A 6,000-nucleotide genomic window follows, 5' to 3' on the forward strand; every position below is an offset into this window, starting at 1 on the left:
CCCCTCTGAATAGAGGTAGCGTCTGCTTAATTTGGTACCTGGCAGGTCAGAAGCTCGTATCACAGAGTACGTGGCGCCAGAGTCTGCTATAAACTCAAGATTTCTACCATTTACAGTCATAGCAAATAAAGGCAAATTTAAAATACTCTCAGTGGAAGGAAAATGCATTGTCAATGTATGTGTTGTGTGTGTTGTGGGCGGGAACTTATCTGGTATGGGCTGGGAGGGTCCTTCAGTCGAACCATTCACCGAAACTCCGCCTCGCGTCACCAACCAGTCCGAATGGGTGGGGCGACGTGGGGCAGTCTGCCATTGGTCAGACCAGTTTCTGCGTGGTCCTCCTCGACCACGCCCTTGGCCTCTTCGTTGGTTGTGGGGTTTGTGTGGACATTCTCAAGCCCAGTGTCCAGTTCCTCCACAATAGAAGCAGGCGCCAGGTGGGCCAGGGGGCAGGTAATGGGGATTCTGGCTTCTGGTGGGAGGAGGAGCAGGGGCTGGAGGGGGCGGCGTTGCAGGGACTGGGTTGGGGTTTGAGGCATGCTGGAGAAGGTGGAGCTGTGCTTTCAGGGCGGTGTCTTTGCTCTTCTTGTGCTCAGCAGAGTCTTTTTCTCTCTGTCGTTTCTGCTGGTGTTTGGCGTGGCGGAGGATGTCAGCCATACGGGAAGAGGGGTCGGACCAGCCAATGCAGGAGTCTTTCACCAGGTTGGCCAGTTCCTTCGTCAGACCTTGGAGGAACTGTTGCTTCAGCAGACATTCGCAGGGGCCCGCTTCCCGGCCCGGGTAATCGTGAGGTTTTTCAAACCCACTGTGGTTATCAAAAGTTTCCTGCAGGCAAACCATGTAGTCCTCTACATCTTCATCTGGCTTCTGGGTGCAGGAGCTGACTTTAGACAGGTCACAGGCCACTGGGAAAGAGTCTCGGACCTTGGTGATGAACTGGACCACCCATCGTTGGTATTCTGCATCTCCGGGAGCAGGTACATCCTCTTCATTGGCCTTCTCCAAATTGGGTGAACTGGGTTGGACATGGTTGGTGAACTGGTCACGGAGGAGGCCAAACTGGACAGTGCTGAGCAGATGGATCATTACTCGGCCCATTTCAGAAGAGGTGAGGGTGTAGTCTCGGATAAAGTCTATCAGGGCTTTGGCCATCACCTTTCCTCCCTTCTCTGGCTTGGGGAGATGCTTGGATGCCACGATGATGTCATCTGAAGTCCATGGGCGGTACACATAGACAGGCTTTCCTTGTGGGCCTGCAACCTGGACCATGGGCAGCTGGGGAATCTGAGGAGTAGGACCCAACAGTCTGGTTTGTGCTCTTGTCATCATCCCACCATCTAAGGAGCTTGAGGGAGTGTTGAAGGAGGCAGCGAGGGTAGGAGGGGGACGTGCTGGGGTGGAGGAGATGGGAGTGGACGATGATGAGGCGGTCTGAGCAGAGGAAGTGGGGGAAGAAGAGGAGGAGGCAGGGGAAAAGGAGGCAGGGGAGGAGCTGTCAGGGGGAGGGCTGTAGGGGGGGGGGGGGGGGGGGGAGCTGGCAGGGGCAGGGCTTTCCTTGGAGGGTGGGGAATTTTGGTACGGCGGAGGGGCGGAGTTTTGGTATGGCGGAAAGGCGGAGTCGAGAGATGGATCGGCTGCCCACAAACCTTGTGTGGAAGGATACAGACAAGATTAAGGACCAGATTTTGGACCTTTTACATAGTTTGGATCAGTTTTTTCCTTCTTTTCATTTGTTACTTTTAAATATGTCATGGCTTTCTGACACAACTTTCTCTGTCTCTCATCACTTTCTTTTTCCCATTTCTTTAAACACTCATCCATTTCAGACATTACATTTAAATCACTTGACTTAACCTTCTTTAACATTGTTTCTTTCTGAGTTTGCAACTTCTGTCTCAGGATTTTCAGCTGATTTTGGTTCACTGAACCTCCATCAGGAAATCCGAACTTTTCACACCACATATAGACATATTTACAGCAGTCATCACCATACTTCGTTTTCATGAAGTTCATGAGGTTTGACACAGGTTTGTCATGTTGCTGTTCTTTTCCTCCTGAATTACCCATTATAACCTTATCTTGTCACGTCTGACTCAAATGACTTTTCTGCCTGATCTTAGTAAAATACCTCACAGGACTTATTCATCTTTATTTTACTTTCCCTGTTACCAGGTCTTGTCCATGAATGGACGCACTGGACTTCCTGCCTGGTCTCAGTATAAAACTTTACAATAATTACACTTCACAGGACTAATCTGCCTGGTCTTAGTAAAAAACTTCACAGAACTTATCTGTACTTAGTTTGGCCAACCAGGAGGTATGGCACGCTATGTCCCGAGTTCCCGGTTTTTGAAAATCTCACTAGCTCGATTTTCTGACACCAAAACTTTATGGCTGAAATCCAGAACCACTTTCAGTGATTTCACAGAGAGATGATTTGTGTTATCACCGCTAGGTTTCCATCATCCTTGTTTATTCACATTCAGTAATGTTCTGGCATTCACACACCTTTTTCCTATTCTTCTTATAAGTTGTATTTTCTTTACACAAAAAGTCTTATAAAGAAGTGAAGAACAGCAATCATGAACAAAATGAAGGCAGTTGACCAAAGCACCAAGAAGATTTGAACTCCTTCTTCAGTACATTTAGAAATTTGTTCTAATTCAGATTTTCTTAAATCTTCTAAATTCTGTCTTTCCAGTTCGAGTTACTTGTTATTAAATCTAGAAATAGAATTTGGAAATAATACTTCTCACCCGATTATTCCAGACTGGAGTCCGTTGATTCCAGCGCAGTCGACCAGAATCGAAGACCGTGGTCCTCGTCACTCTGTGTCTGTGTGAGGTTTGAGGATGAACAGTTGTGGTTCAGGTGATCAGCCCCACGGTCCCGATCCTGGCGGACCCACTTGGAATCCCGGAACGAGCCCCCAAATTGTGCTGGAAAAATCTTCGTGGGGAGAATCAAAAATGATGCTGAGTCAAACTGTCTTTCACAAGTTTATTATAGCAAAGAGAAATAAAAAAATCATCATCATGCATGACTCAATGGGGATATCTATTAAAGGTTGTTGCTAGGGGGCAAATTTTGAGAGAGTTCTCCATAAAACGAAACTAGACTAATTCTTGAGACAGCAGGTGATCTTTGCTCTTCACTTCACCCTGCTGTTAAAGCTGGATTTCCTCCATCTTTTCGGGTTGCTTGGACAGTATCAGGTAAATGTTTTTATTTCTGGCCCCACCCCCACTTGCGGCAGAGGGATAGGCTGCTTCAGCAGGTTGCTCAGCCTCAACACCTGGCTCTCCTCCGCCTGTAGTTCCCACAGCCTGGGTTTTATTAACAACTTTGATGCTTTCTGGGAGCGGAGGCATCTTTTTGGGGCTGACGGGCTTCACCTCAACTCGCGGGGCTGCCGTCTTCTGTGCGCCAATTTGGCATTTGGTGTACAGCACCACTGCACCCAGCCCACTCATCACACCAAACCCACTGCACCTGCTGACCTGTCCATCACGGATTGATGCCCCCCTGGTCCCAGCTCCTACTTACTCAGTTCCACTTTTAACAGCAAAGCTCGCAAAACTGGACTTGGACCTAACATTTCTCCACACAGTTCATCAATTCATGTCATTATCACATTCAGAGAGCAACCACACCTCCACAAACCATATCATACCGTAAACATCAATAATCTCAGGCCTCTCCCAAAATGTCAACCAGTACCTGCCTCTTCAGTTCAAATGTCACCAGTCACACTCAACATGGCACTTTTAAATATACGCTCTCTGTTAAATAAGTCTTTTATTGTCAATGACCTGATTTTAGACCACAAACTAGACTGTTTGTTTTTAACTGAAACATGGCTGGGTGTGGATGCACCTGTTGTTCTAGCTGAGGCCTCCCCGCCAAATTTTTTTTTTTTTTTTTTTTTTTTGACTTTTATACTTTTTATTTAAATGAAATTCCATATTTAAACACTTTACATTGTAAATGCCAGTACAACAAAGTTCCCTTTTCCCATTGGAATACAAACAAGCTTAGCAATATGAACATCCTCCCCAACCCAGTTCCCCATCCCACGGCACACAAACCCTACAGGATAATAGACCAAATTTTAACTATTCTTTTTCTATAAGAACTGGTAGGAAAGGTGGTGGCACAGCATCTTTAACCAATAACACTCTCACCACCAAACAGACTTTATTCGCTAATTTTACCACTTTTGAATATCACGCCATTGTTTTTAGCAGCCCTCCAATTTTATGTGTCACTGTTTATAGACCACCACAAAAATGTGCTGCTTTTATTAATGAGTTTTCAGAATTTTTATCAATCATACACACAACGTACAACATGATAATTTTAACCGGTGATTTTAACCTGCACATAAATAATCCTTTAGACCCTGTTTCGAAAGAATTTTTAAACATTCTTAACTATATGGATTTTACTCAACATGTCACGCAGCCGACTCACAACAGAGGACACACACTGGACTTGGTCATTACCTATGGCCTTTCTGCCAGTGTGTCCTCTGTTGTTGACTTGGCTGTCTCTGACCACTACTGTGTGTTTTTTAACATCACCGGTTTTATTCAGCGGGAGACCTCGGTGCGAACTGTGAGGAAGCGCTATCTAACCTCTGAAGTGGCTGCAAATTTTATCAAGGTTTTAGATAAATGTCCTTCTGTGATTTTACCTGCACCCTGTGATTTTATTGTTGAACACTTTAACAGTAAACTGAAGACAAGCCTCGACTCTGTTGCTCCACTCACTACAAAAAAGATATACCCAAAACTTATATCTCCCTGGAGGAATGAGGAGGTTAAAAAACTCAAAAGAAATTGCAGGGCGGCAGAAAGGAGATGGAGGAAAAATAAAATGACAATAAATTATCAGATATTTTGTGAGCAACTTAAAATTTACAATAACGCACTAAGGAACTCAAGAAACATGTACTTCGCAAAAATAATCAGTAACAATAAAAATAATCCCAAGGTTCTTTTTTCCACCATCGATCACCTATGTAACCCTGATTTTAACAGCTCCCAGCGAACCCCCACGGACTCTCTCTGTGAGCAGTTTGCAGAGCACTTCAGAGGTAAAATCAGTGCCATCAGATGTGGTATTTTATTTTTTTAAAAAAAAAAAAAAAAAGATGTGGTATTTTATCCAACCAGAACACGAACACATCTGAGTGCTTGCTTTTACCTGAGGAGACACTGGACAGTTTTTTCCTGGTTAATGCTGAGACCTTTGATAAAGTTTTCTCCACAGTAAAACCCACCACATGTCTTTTAGACCCAGTTCCCACTTCACTTTTTAAATCATTTTATGGATTTTTTAAAGACGAGCTTTTATGCATGATAAATTGCTCTCTTCAGATGGGCGTTTTCCCTGCGGCCTTTAAAACGGCGGTGGTGAGGCCTCTTCTGAAGAAGAGCAATTTGGATTATAATGATTTTAATAACTATAGACCTGTATCCAACTTACCATTTTTAAGTAAAATTTTAGAAAAACTGGTTTTTATTCAGCTTAATGATTTTTTAAATAGTAGAAATATCCTTGAGATATATCAGTCTGGATTTAGGGTGAACCACAGCACAGAGACTGCTCTCCTGAAGGTTTTAAATGATTTTAGGATTAACTGTGACTCACAGAACCTCTCAGTCTTGGTGATACTGGATCTTAGCGCAGCATTTGACACAGTAGACCACACTATTCTTTTAAACAGACTGAAACACACGGTGGGCCTCTCTGGTGCTGTTCACAACTGGTTCACTTCCTATCTCACAGACAGAACTTACATAGTAAGTTTAGATACATGCTCCTCTAGGATCCATAAAATGACATGTGGTGTGCCTCAAGGGTCAGTTTTAGGCCCTGTTCTTTTTAATTTGTATATGCTCCCTCTTGGCAGCATCACCAGGAGGCATGGAGTAAACTTCCACAGTTATGCTGATGATACTCAGCTGTACATCTCCATGTCTCCTGATGACACGA

This window comes from Melanotaenia boesemani, chromosome 9, assembly GCF_017639745.1.
Source record: "Melanotaenia boesemani isolate fMelBoe1 chromosome 9, fMelBoe1.pri, whole genome shotgun sequence".
Taxonomy (NCBI): Eukaryota; Metazoa; Chordata; class Actinopteri; order Atheriniformes; family Melanotaeniidae; genus Melanotaenia; species Melanotaenia boesemani.